This window comes from Stigmatopora argus, chromosome 3 (assembly GCF_051989625.1).
Source record: "Stigmatopora argus isolate UIUO_Sarg chromosome 3, RoL_Sarg_1.0, whole genome shotgun sequence".
Taxonomy (NCBI): domain Eukaryota; kingdom Metazoa; phylum Chordata; class Actinopteri; order Syngnathiformes; family Syngnathidae; genus Stigmatopora; species Stigmatopora argus.
The window spans coordinates 20,757,108-20,770,947 of NC_135389.1; the positions used below are offsets into that span (position 1 = coordinate 20,757,108).

Genomic DNA, 13,840 nt, shown 5'->3' on the forward strand with positions numbered 1-13,840 from the left:
ATCTATAATCATTTGAATTTGATCCTAAAACAGAAAGTCGGTACTCATGATTTACTTTCTCTGGCCGCACAAAATGATGCGGCGGGCCAGATTTGGCCCCCGGGCCGCCACTTTGACACCAGTGATTTAAACCCTGTGTGTTTTTTAGTCATTTCCTCATGTTGTCCCGTCAGGTTTGATTTTGTTACTTGATTCTAAGTCCTTGTTATTTTCATGAAACCCCACCTGCCTCAGTCATTAAGAATTTTGTTCGTCCATTGACTGCTTCCCTGCATTTGTTTCCAACCACGTTCCACGACCCACTTCGTCGCAACAATTTCTCTGGATCTGTGCGTGAAAGCTTCTTCTAGCATTTCACACTAAACATTACACGCTGCAAGAAATGAAGTAACATGTTGCCTAAACTCTTTCCTGTGCGGGTGCAGAAGCATATTTAAATATAGCATCTGATGCCATCTAAATACGATCCCAGCCGTCAGCTCTCGGAACAACCTAGATGCTTTTTCCGCTTTGGCTCGGAGACACACAATAATGACATCATGCTCGACGCACACCGCCTTGCACTCCACTTTGCACTTCTCATGCAATTTCACGTGCAAGCTCCATACCTGTCAACCTCTGCCGATAACTGCCCTTATAAATGATTATGATTCCCCTTACAAACCCCCCCAAAAACCTTACAAACACCGTACGACTCGTACGAGTCGTACGGTGTTTGTAAGGTTTTTGGGGGGTTTGTAAGGGGAATCATAATCATTTATAAGGGCAGTTATCGGCAGAGGTTGACAGGTATGAAGCTCATTCTTCGATAACTCTTCTGTTCCCTTTTGGAAGGCTTGGTGAGCCGTCGATTAGCAGTGAGACTGTTTACAATGAGGTCAGAATGGCTGGTAGAATTTCCTTGGGTCAATTCCCTGTTGCAAGAATATGTACATTTTTATTTTTAAGTTGATGTTAAATGAATAGTTTCACTCTGGAGTCCTCTGTCATGAATATTGAGGTCATCTTTGGAAAAAATAAACCCTCCAGTTTTACAAATATCTGTTGCGCACAGATGTTGGTATCTGTCATCATGCAGCAACACTTCTCGAAAAACATTGTCAGTTTATTTGCTCCATTCGCCCAGTCGATATGGCTTCTTTGGACTCGGGTCCAAAGATGGTCATAGCACACACCTGTTCGAGAAAGTCAGATTTAGACGCTAATTCTTTTTCACAGCTTCTTGACGATTCAATACAATATTTCCAAAAGCTTTTGTGATGTCTCAAAATATGCCATTTCATATTGTCTCTGAATTGCTCAAGTCTAAATATAGCCAACATCTAAGACCGTATTGTTTTTGGAAATACAGTCAATTTTCTAGAGTGTCACGCTTGATTAGAACTTGGATTTTCAATACATTTCAGTTTCTTTGTAGAGCAGCCACCTCTTTTAAGAACGTCTGTTGTTGACTCACCCAACTGCGTCTTGGCCTAAAGTCACGCTCCACGGAGCGTTCGTTGCAAACAGTCTGATACCCCTCCCGGGGCCCCCGAGCACACACACACAAGCAATCTGTGCAAATTGCTAAAAGCAGGAAACATATAGAGCTAATTTCCTCTCCAAACTTCCCAAACATGCTAATTTCCCTCCATTGACGAACCCACAACGTTTCTGGAAAGGTTTGCGTTTTTACTGGGTTTGTTCAGCATCTCGCTCAGGCAGTTGGCTTTCTCCTTCCTAATTATCAGGTAAATTCCTTCTTGGAAAAACTCAAGACTGAACAACAGATAACTGGACCTCTGCTTGCTTTGACCAGAGAGGAATCCACTCAGATTGTCGTGATTATCCTTGGTAGTACCGTTACGTTACGCACTTAACATTTACTTATGACTCCCTGTAGCAGAGTCACGCTGTACCTTTTTAAAACAAACAAAATAGAAAAGTCTTTTAATGTAAACTCACTGGTTAGCTCTTAACAGTTCTGAGCCTCCCGGCTGCGCACAACACCAACAATTCCTTATATAGTCTGCTTTCTTGTCTGTGTTTTCTAAGAGAGCAAAAGCAGATTGCCTGAAGGGATCTTTTTAAGGCAGGGACTAACTTGAGACAAACTCAAATTTGGCAGGCTTCTTCATATCGTTGTCATCAATAATTTAGCAACTGACAACTCATTTAAAATTGGGTTTTTGAGAACCTTGATCTTTTGTTCAACTTAAAGCTGGAAAAATCAATTCAATTATCCCTCTTTCTTAATTGTTCCTATGATTTCTTCACAATTTCTTGAAAAACAACAACATATTTAGTTCTACCACCTTTTGTCTTCTCTGCAGGAAAACTGGATGCAGCCTTTTTTTCAAAGACTGAACCCCAAATTCCAGCCACAATAACGAGGCCCATCACATCCTAGATAAGGTAGGAAAACCTCTTCGGACCACTGTTCAAGTACGAACATTTTTAACGTTACAGTGTTTGTGTGTTTGCTTTTATTTGTAATTTTTTTTTTTTTTATCCTCTCACTGTGTTGTCACCTTCTAAGCTAAGCAGCTATTTCTGGATTTTTGTTGTTGTTGTCTCTAAGGCAGACAATTTTGGTGTCAGCTAAAGGTTGATGTCTATTCTACTGCAATGTTCTATTTTTTTTAATTTAATATATTGATATGTACTATTACAGTCTTCCCTCAATTATTGCACTTCACTTATCGCGTAGTCACTTCTTCGAGATTTTTTTCTGCTATTAATTATTTTAAAAAAATTGAAAAGCTACTCCCCTGTCCACCGCTTGCTACTAGAACTCAGTACTGAAGTAAAAATACACGTTGTTTTTAAATAGGGGTGAGCCTACTTCGCGATTTTTCAATTGTTGCGGCCATGTCTGCTGTACATTAACCGCAATATTCGAGGAATCACTTTATATAGATTTTTTTTTCATAGTTTGCAAAACTGTCGTAGCCATTATTTTGCAAAGTTGGCCGTCTTTGAAGTAGACGGTCCAAACAGGAATGCCAGGTAGTCTGCAATCTCTCCATGATTTAAAAACCTCATTTTCACTGTGGAAAAATTCCCACAATTATCTCCCACGTGACCCTGCCTTCTGATGGTTGAAGATGAAGAGGTTGGGAATGTTTCAGGGGTTTGTTTTTTTACATCATTATCTCCTGAATGCTGATTCACTGATAGCACAGCCATTAGCTAGCTGCGCTGCGCTCAACAGCTCCTTTAAATAGGGCACCCATTTTTATTTTATTTTTTCTTGTATTACCCCGAGGAACGTCATTAGTGATTTTCGTGGAGGTCATTTAGTGGGAAAAACTTTCTCTAATAAAAAAATGATTCAGCCGTGGCTAAATCACAACTAAAGGTAAACAGAAAAATCCGATTGGAACATTCATAAAACAGATTTTTTACATGCTATAGATTTGTTTTGGAAAAAATACTTTATTTGTTTCTCCTGCACGACTCCGGGCTTCCAAAATGATACAATTCCTCCATGAAAGTCATTTTGACATTTAACGTTTTATTTCAGAGAGATAAAACAAAACAGTCCGCCCCAGGATTTGAAGGCACTTTTTAATGATGTGTTTAAAACGCGATGCCTTTGCTGAAAGCTGCGCACTGTAAAAGTCAGCCTCTATTGACCGGCAACATGGATCCATTAAGATTACACCATGTTGACTCACCGTTGCTCTTTAAGTTACTCTTTGTATTGATTGATGCCTTTCCACGCTGTGATTCGTCCTTGATAAACGCATTAGGATGCACTGGAACAATGTTCACAGACTTCCCGTGATATCTATTCCCATTGAAGACTGAATCAATTACCGTATTTTCTCGCATATACGGCGTATTTGTCGCTAAAAAAATGATGACTGAATCGAGGGTACGGCTTATATGCGCACAAATTAGACTTGACATGTACGAAATGCCATAATGCGAGTCATTTATTTCAAAATAAAGAAAAGAGAAACAGAAAAAAAGGCTTAACAGACGTCTATGAATGAAATTCTAGAAAAAAATTAACCATATCTTGCATAATAAAACTGTATCTTGTATAAAACGTGAAAAAACTCACTTGTGCCTGCCATTGCTTGCTCAGGGTGCCACCATCTTATCTAGGGATAACAAACTAGATTGCTATGGACACACTTCCTGGTTGTACTGCTCACGTGACCTCCTTTTTGAATTTGTCTACGTGTAGACAACACCCTTTCGAATCATCTAGTACAAGGGTGTCAGACTAGTACTGATATGACTATAGGACAAGGGTGTCAGACTCGGGTTGGTTCGCGGGCCGCTTTAACGTCAACTCAATTTCATGTGGGCCGGACCATTTTAGATATAATATTTAGATTTTTTTTTTTATAAATGGATTAAAGGCCCTAAATATTTATTTTTTTATAGATCTAAAATTGTTTATTTTAGCTTTTTCTATATATTTTTAGATTTTACAAAATGATTTTTGAACTAAAAACACAGAAAAAATGGATTAAAAAATTACAATTATTGATTTAAAAGTGGGAAAATCATTTTTAATATACATCTATACTCTTCATTTTAATTTGATCCTAAAACAGAAAGTCGGCACTCATGATTTACTTCCTCGGGCCGCACAAAATGATGTGGCGGGCCAGATATGGCTCCTGGGCCGGCACTTTGACACCTGTGATATAATTTCTCAGAAATACCACGTGCAATGATTTTTCTTGAGGTTTTCCCTTCAAATTTGTACTCTCTATTAAAACCATGAATATTAAGGTGAAAATTGTGAATCGGGGGCGGCTTATACGAGAGAAATTGTAAAATTCAACCATTTTAAGGGTGCGGCTTATACGTGGAGGCGGTCAATATGCGAGAAAATACGGTAAGCCACAGAAAGTGTGTTGCTGTGGAGAATTGTAGAGGGAATGTTGTAAAAAAACAATAAAAATAGTCTGCCCTTGAAGGCCCCAGAGGAAGACGAGGTCAAAGAAGATCAATTACTGAGTGGATGTCTGGAACATTTGTTCCTATCGTGACTCCTCCCACTTTCTCTCAAGTCTCTGGAAGATGACGGCAAGAAGGGGGCAGCTGTTTAGAGTTTCCAAAAAGACCACAATGAAAGACATTTCTTTTTCAGAGAGTCCTACATACCTAAATTGAGGACTATCAAATGTTCTACATTCCGCAAACGATTTTGTTAGGCAAAATTACAGTGGTTTCTACACTTAGAAAAAAAAAGTACAGTATAGAGTAGAAGGACTTTGCGTTCATTCATGACCAAACTATCTGAATAACAAGCATCTGGGCTTGTTATGACCAGTTCAAGACTGCTGAAATCTCCCTGACCCTTTAAAAGTAGTATGCCAGGAATGTAGCGTTATATACGAGGTCATCCGTCCTCACGTCCTGCTGTTTCTGTCCTCCAATCCTAGGCCAAGGCTGCGGGGATAGACTGGTTTTCCCAGGCTAGTTGTTTGCTTCCAATCGGTCCTTTGAGAGCCAGGAAATGCAGAGCTGATCTTCATCGGGGCAAATTTACCAAGGGTGAGCTTTATTGTCGGATTCCTTGATGGTTAAATTCCCCGTCAGGGATTTTATTACAAAGCAATAACTGATGTTTAGGTCTGAGATGTGTTTGGATATTGAATATTTATCTTTTAATGTATTGGCTGCCAATGACTGGTGTTGAATTCCAATCCGTTTTTGGTTGAGTTCATTTGTTCTAAATCAATTTGGGGAATAATAATACACCGGCAATGCATTTCAAGTCAAATATGGATTTGGAGTTAAGTGATTTCTGATGAATAATTCATAAAGCACCACAGGTAAGCCAGCTCAAAATCTATGAAAAAGCTTTGACAAATCTGATTACATTTGCTTAATTCTTCGCGACTTCAAGTCGGTCAATTTGCAAGTCCAGTTTCTTCCAAAGAAGGGTGAAGGAGAGCTTTTATTTTCTCTCACATTAAGATCATAAAAATTAATATATCAATGACGTATTCAGGAAAAATCTAGTTCAGTGTTTGGTGTAAGAAAAACACTGCAGCATTTCAATTGGAAATTTGGTTCTTTTCCGAAATTGTTAGCTTCCATTTTTGGGGGATTTTCTGAGTTTAGGGAGGTTGTCCGGGGTGCCGGAGTTTGAGTTGCTTGTCCGGGTAAACTCTGAAGGTTCCGGAGAAGTTAGCACCTCTGATAGTCTCAGCCAAGTCGGAAATTTTCTGGATCAGATTAAGGCAGTTCGTTGGCCAGGCGGTATTTTTATTGCATTTGTTGATTGCCTCACAGTTACCTCAGATGCGGTAATTCATTTTCTCACGATCTGATAAATGCTTCCATTCAAAAAACTGTAATATATTGGATCCTTTTGCAAGGGGTTGTCGGGGCATCATGTTTCAATTCATATCCAGTTTTTCTGAATGTTGTCATCAGTTATCAGTGTTTGAGATTTAGTGCCTTTTTTAATGTGATTTAACTTGACGGAGGCCAAGGCCTTCAATCTGGCCACCTATTGTTTAACGGTCCAGTCAACCGTGTGCCGTCCAAATCTTGAAACAGCCGTGAGTTTCAGCTGTTCGGTCTTGGACCCACCTGTGGTTTTTACTGTCGAGATTGGGTGGAGAAATCGGATATCATGCTATGAAGTGAAGTATCCCTTGATGAAGTTGAACTAGATCCATCCCAATATTTTGATATGTAAAATCGCTACAGATCCAAGAGACCGAACAGGCTTTTGTCTCGTCTTGTGTAGATGTTGCGAGACAGAGACTTGTTGTGACTTCACTTCTGTTGGACCTCGTTCATCCCACCCCGTCTTCCATGTTTTTTCAGCTGTGTTTACATGCCACCTCTGTGGAACTACAAGGGTGGGGTGAATGAATACCTTCCTCCGCTCCAGAGTTTTGTCCATTTTTTTGGTACCATAATTTGTTTTTCCACTACATTTACATGTGCTACATTGGTATATCATATTGTTCATGTACTAATTGCTTCCGTTATGTCTTTTTTTACGAGCGATGGGTTGTCACAGTTAAAAAGAATCAGTTTTCCTGACATTTCTAGAAATCACATCAATTGCTCATGAAAAAATGGTGATATTGTTGCCATTTTTTAATGTTCTTGACTTAGTACATGCTTAAGATGATCAGCGATTCCATACGTTCTTAATTTCAAATACTGCGAATAAATGTGACAGTAGGCAGAATGGATTAGCGTACAAACGACACGGATTATTGACGAATATGAAATTGAAGCTGTTGCAATCATAGCTAATCCCAAATCTGTGTTGCACATCACATCCTGTTATCGTCGATAAAAACGAGTCAACTCATTGGCTCTCAAGGCTCGTTGGCTATTTTATTGATCGATTTCAGTCTTGATTTTAAGCTAGTATATATTGTTTTTGAATCTGACGTGTTTTTTTTTTACAAGAAACATGTTCAAAGATACATTTGCACGTTTGTGCTTCTGCTTGAAGTTTCTACTTTCCTGCCTCAGCAAATTCAACCAGGAGATAAGAAGAATCTTAATGAGCTTCATAAGTTAACAAACTGCCTAAAAATAACCACCACGTGAGCGGGTAGTTTTGATCTTAAAATGGTTTTGCAGTCACGTTTTTGTGAAGCTCACATTGTTGAGCCTACATCACGTGTCAAAAAGGCGGCCCGGGGGCCAAATCTGGCCCGCCGCATCATTTTGTGTGGCCCGGGAAAGTAAATCATGAGTGCCGACTTTCTGTTTTAGGATCAAATTAAAATGAAGAGTATAGATGTATATTACATTTCCTGATTTTCCCCCTTTTACATCAATAATTGTAATTTTTATTCCATTTTTTCTGTGTTTTTAGTTCAAAAATCATTTTGTAAAATTAAAAATATATAAAAAAGCTAAAAAAAAACCATTGTTTTAGATCTATAAAAAAATGAATATTCAGGGCTTTTAATCCAGTTCTTTTAATCAATTCATTTAAAAAATCTAAATATTATATCTAAATTGGTCCACGTGAAATCAAGTTGACGTTAAAGCGGCCCGCGAACCAACCCGAGTCTGACACCCTTGGCCTACGTGATTTTTCAAAATATAGCTCAACCACTTTGAAATTTTGGAGGTTGACGCTCTTATATTAGATAGTTCGAATGCATGTTTACCTCACGAGGATCTTTTACATACCGTATTTTCTCTCATATAAGCCGCACCCCTAAAATTGCCTAAAAAAATCGTTGAATTTTGCAATTTCCCTCGTATAAGGCGCCCCCTGATTCACAATTTTTACCTCCGTATTCATGGTTTTAATAGGGAGTATAAATGTGTTACATTAAAGGGAAAATCTTGAGAAAAATCATCAAGTGAGTTTTTTCGCATTTCATACACGATTTTTTTTCTTGAATTTCATTCATAGACTTGAAAATAAATTTGGTTTACTGTTTTATCTGTTTATGTTTTCTTTATTTTGAACTAAATGACCGGCCACATTGTCTGCGTTATGGCATTTCGTCTTTGTCCATTTGCAGTTTCGTGCATGTCAAGTCTAATTTATGCGCATATAAGCCATACCCTTGATTCTGTCATCATTTTTTTTACCGAAAAATCTGGTTGCACAACTTAGCACAAAGTCCGCTTGTTTTTTTTATATATATTTGCAGTTGTCTCACAGAGTAAAATAAAATCCAACCAGTTCATGCGAAGTTATGTCTCTGAATATTCTTGTCTGATCTATTACATCTTGAACAGATCAAGAGGTCGTAACCCATTTGGATATCTTTTTAACCTTTGGCATACCCCACTCGCTAAGACAAACAACGCTATATGCCTCCTCTTACTCTTATTAATATGCCACTGTCAATTTATGTCTATCGTTTGCTTTTGATAAGAGTTTATTGCTTCGACCGTTCCAACAATCAGGAGAGTAATTAAATTGACTTTAACAACATACAGTAGCCTGTAGATCCAAGTCAATATAAAGTTTCCCATAATTGTTTCAATATGCTATCTAAACGATTGCAGCTACACTTTATTGTATAGTTTCATCTATCTAATGTTATCTGTCATGGATCATGGTCAATAAATAGTAGGCTACGTTTTAAATTGTAAGGATTTATGGAATATATCCCGATTGTTAATATTTTATAGGTTTAAATGACATTCTAAAATATTCAGGGAAATGTATTCCAACTCTAGTGGAGTGAAATCATTACAGATTGATTTATGATAAATAATGAATGGTAATGACAAGTAATTTTCGATCTGGCAGAGCAAAATCAATTTCACTTGCCCGTATTGCTCCTGAGTTCAAAGTGTTTAGATTCGTTACTAAATGGCAATGGTGCTTAGATTAATCCATTTCGCATATTAATTGGCCTTTTTAAGATTTAAGAACATATTTTTCAGGCTAAAAATGCGCAATCTCGCCAACATAAATAGGCTGGATGGAATTTTAAGTTCCAACATACTTTGGTTTCAAGTCATCCACTTTTTCAACGGCTTCTCATAACGTTTGGTATTTGGGCATCGGTAGTATTGCGTGTCAGCGACATGAGAACCAGATTCCGCGTGCTTTTCTTTTGACAAAACATAAGCTGTCATACGTAAAATTTATGAACTGTCGTAATGCGTTTACTCAAAATAGATGTCTGCATCCCTGACAAATGTTGTGTCCTTGACATTACTTGACATACCAAAACGTAGACGCCGTATTTGATTGAATCAAGTGTACGGCAGTGGCAGGCCGTCAAGGCCTTCTCTGCTGGCCTAAGAAATATCTGAATCATATATTATATTTTGTCCATCAATACTTATGAAATAATTCCAAATTGTCCGTTAGCTTCCTTTCATTACTTTTCCCCCTGGTTGCACTGCTTCCAGATGTGTGTTTTCATATTGAAGCATTTAACCAATCACATTTCAGCCATTAATTGTTGCCAGGGTCAGAAATCTGCCTCAAGGCCTTCACAATCAGTTCTGCGGGCTCTGCTCTATTAAACAAGCTTTGATAAGACTGTTGCTTTAACCAATCAGATTTCGAGTTGGCAACACCACAATGCATTGTCGCAGACGTAGGGATACATCATTGCCTTTTCGCAGGCGTAGGGATACGTCATCGCTTTCACCAACTATGATTGGCTAGTGATTAGCCAGAGCTACCAAACTGTATCTGGAGCGAGCTGCACAAGCAAATATATTGTTGTGTTGATTTAAAGCCATTTTCAAGACGGACTATGCCAGAAATACGACAGGACAGGCTCGACTTTCAGCATTAGCTTCGATGGCGATAGAAAAGAAGGAAGAAAGAAAGGAGGATGGATATTGTGTACAGTTAAAAAGGATTTTTGGTGAGTAAAATAGGGCTATATTCCTAAATAATATTTCAATTGTGGGCTTGGTTCTGATATCTGAAAAGCTCCAGTGTTTGTATTTAATCACTAAATGCTGCTAGGAAGTGGATTTTACCCCATTTTAGTGCAATTTTTGCCATCGCTGTCTTTTCCCGGGAAAATCACCCCTGGCCCGGTTGTAATGTCAGAAAAGCTCCAGTATTTGTATTTAATCATTAAATGCTGCTAGGAAGTGGATTTTACCCGTTGAAAGCGCTACGAGAAAATGCACGGACCGCCACTGCCAAAACGTATTTGACTGAATCAAGTGTACGGCTTATATGCGCATGAATTAGACTTGACTTGCACGAAACTGCAAAGTGCCAAAGATCAACCGCCATAACGCTTTTGGTTCATGCTTGTTTGGGGGGGAAAACAGCTTTGATACTCTGAAAGTGTTTTTCTGGGGTAAACGTGTGTGGCCGAATGCGACGCAACATTTGCCGAATGCTAACCGAAGCAACGCGAATCCCACGACTGAATCGGTATCGATTCCCAAGCCAAAGCATTTGTGTGTAAGACGGGCAAAAACTATGAGCTTCGTTATCACTTTGAGTCACCCAGCTCCCCAAGCTCAAACCCATTGAAGCGCAGGTCCTTTCATAGGCTTTGATCCTGCTAGTCATTATTTGCCGTGCAGGTTTTGAAAAGACCCACAATGCTGTGCACAGATAGCGGCATGGAGATGTGCGCATAAGACTGAATAGCTTGTGATTTGGGATTTGAGGCCAGTGTTGTACAAACTAAAACAATATAAACAAAACCTTCAAGCTAAATATAAAAGTAGGCCAGAGATCCATTTGTTCCAACAAATTCCCCACCAGAGTTAGAACAGAAAACTCAACAATTAGGTGCGTTTGACAGGCATTGCAATCTGCTATTTACACTTATCTATTTTGATAATGATGGATCGAAGAGCCCTCCGGTTAGCGTAGTTGTTCTTTCACAGGTCTTGGCTTGGAATCTCAAGTTATTATAGCCTTGGCAGAACTTCTTGCAGAGATTGTGACCAGATTAATTTTGTAGTTTTGTAGTCCAACATATCAACAAGGGCTGGTTCTAGAGGTGACTGTGTAGTTCCCTTTAAAAAGAGTGCTATGTCCGTGCTGCACATACCTGGAAGTCAATACCAATTAGGATACGTGAACTTCCGTCTCTGAACCTCTTGGCCAATCACCTTCAAGCCTGGCTGTTAGACGAACAAAATTGCGATCACAACACTGTCTAAAACTGCAACGTATGTGTGTGTCACTGGTATATGTCATCATTTATCTTCAAACTATACAAAGACTGCGGTAACCTCAGTCTCAGTTTGCAGAAGGTCCCCATATTGTGGACTTCCTGTGTGGCTCCAGTTTTTTACCTAGGTCTACAATGTCTTCTGTGTCTTGTGACTGTCTTGCTACTGCAACCAAGAAATTTCACGAATACGGGATGAAATAAAGTTCTAACCTTACCTAAGGGACTAAAGATGAAAATTAGCCCTCAGCTACAATCTTACATATTTCCCTTATTAAATAAATCAAACTCAAGTTGAAGCCGATTTACTCCAGCAAAAAAATATCACAACAATGTGCGCTTTCACCCAGTGCCATAGCATCCCACATCAGATAGCAAGTAGTGACGGCAGGAGAAATGAGTATCGGGTGTTAAAATTCACACCCGGAGCTGGCTCGCAACATGGTGGCACACTCAGATACTACTTCAGAGTTGAGGAAAGCTGCTTTCTAAGCAATTCATCAAGGCTACTGTGACCTTCCTAGCTATGCGTTTCCTTGTGCTGTTGATTTCTTCTCAGTGAATTCTAATTGGCCTTCCCTGATCTCAATCTGACCTTCTCTGCCTTTAAATAAGGTTTTCTCCTGGTTCTTATCTGGAAGGACTGATTGTCGGCCCAAGGCATAATAGCAGCCAACATCCTATTCAGTTTGCTTTCCAAATTGAAAATACTGATACCTGCATGAGAACTTGGTTTCTGTGTGAATGGTTTTGGGAGCAAAATTACCAATAAGCCGTGGTGAGGTCACCCGAATGAATGGCGACAGACAAAAATGATGAGTCGGGGCCCAATCCAAATTAGTTGTGAAGCACGCCATGAACAACTGAAGGCTGATGACGCAGGTTTTCATGCTTTGTATCCAGTAAAACTTGGGCACCTCCTTGCATACAAACGACCCCTACATTCAGTGATGAAAGGTTGGATGTAATGGCAGGTTGGCAGAACATAATGGCACGGCCCCCCAGCCATGTTTCTCGGAAGCCCTCTGACATTAAATGTGTTCACTGGCTGTTTGTAATAGTTTACTTGACTCTCATGGAAGTTTGGTTCAATGCCAAGCAGTGAAATACTGTTCCACGACAATGCACTCGTAACTGAACAAATTAATTTAAATTAACTTGGATTAATATATACAGACACACTGAAACATACGTTTAATGTAACTTTACAGAAAACTGAATTCTTTTTTTTTTTAACCTTTGTTCTGGCCGGGTTAGCGGTGTGCCACGCCTCCACCCTCACGTTCGCTATCGATGGGCTGTTTGCTGTTGTATTCCCTTCAAAATATTCCGAAAATAATGCACACAAATGACCTCACAATTGGATAACGCACGACCACTTGCCAACGAGAAGTAGTCTTGAATGAGCGATCGCGGGAGCTAACAGGCGAAGGAAGGAATAACAGCCTACCCACATATTAATTGTGGGTAATGAAGTTTTATTCTGAGAAAGGGTGCCATTGGCTATCGGTGTTGTGTGCACGAGTATACATCATTAACCAGAAAGCCCTCTTTTTGCCCGCGCATGCGCGTTGTGCGTTTTCTGTTCGAAACACGTCTGAATAAATCGTTCAGTGCTCGTTTGTAGAGGTACCACACATCATCTGCCATCTGCACCAGCCGTCTGAACGCAAAGAGTCCCCGCAGCCAATAAGTGGTGGTCTCTCGAAAATAATTTAGTACATAATCACTACAAAAGACCAAGCGGAGGAAAAAGCTGATTGTTACGATCAGTCACAGTCTGCATATTTTGAAATGACTCACGAGAGCTTCGCTCGCAATGGCGTGCAATTGTTTTTGTTTTGAAGTGTCACTCAGAGAAGCAACTGTTTTGTTTCTTGTCTCTCGAGTTTCTGCGACTGGCGTGGGAAGAAAGAGGGGGAAACAGTGGACGCTCATTTGGGTGTTGGGCTATTCGGCATTTGTGTTTTGTTTGTTGCTTTCATCTTAATTAGATTTGCGTACTTCACATGCAGTCAGTGTTTTTTTTCCCACTCGCAAGTCACAACAATTTACGATCTGGAAATGAAAGTCTTGCAATGTGTTTTTGCCAATTTTCAGTTAACAGTTGTACCTCTATTTCCAAAATTAATCAGTTCCAGAACTTTTCGTAAAGTCTGTAAGAAATGCATTTACATTTTGGGGTGGATCTTTCGTATGTTGGGACAGTCGTTTGCATATAACAAAATTTCATAACCTGAAAATTTTGTATCTAGAGGCATTCGTAAGTAGAG

General features: G+C 39.4%; 1 protein-coding gene across 4 annotated transcripts in view; it reads left to right on the forward strand.

Moving 5' to 3' along the window:
• Positions 1-13,840, forward strand: part of peak1 (pseudopodium-enriched atypical kinase 1) — a 55,985-nt gene that overhangs the window by 21,050 nt on the left and 21,095 nt on the right. For 2 of the 4 annotated variants that reach the window (XM_077596369.1, XM_077596371.1), the window contains 2 exons: positions 2,313-2,394; positions 5,391-5,502. The gene's annotated coding sequence lies outside the window, so the exon portion shown is untranslated. The remainder of the gene's footprint in view (positions 1-2,312; positions 2,395-5,390; positions 5,503-13,840) is intronic. The other 2 variants (XM_077596370.1, XM_077596372.1) reach the window with 1 other exon arrangement.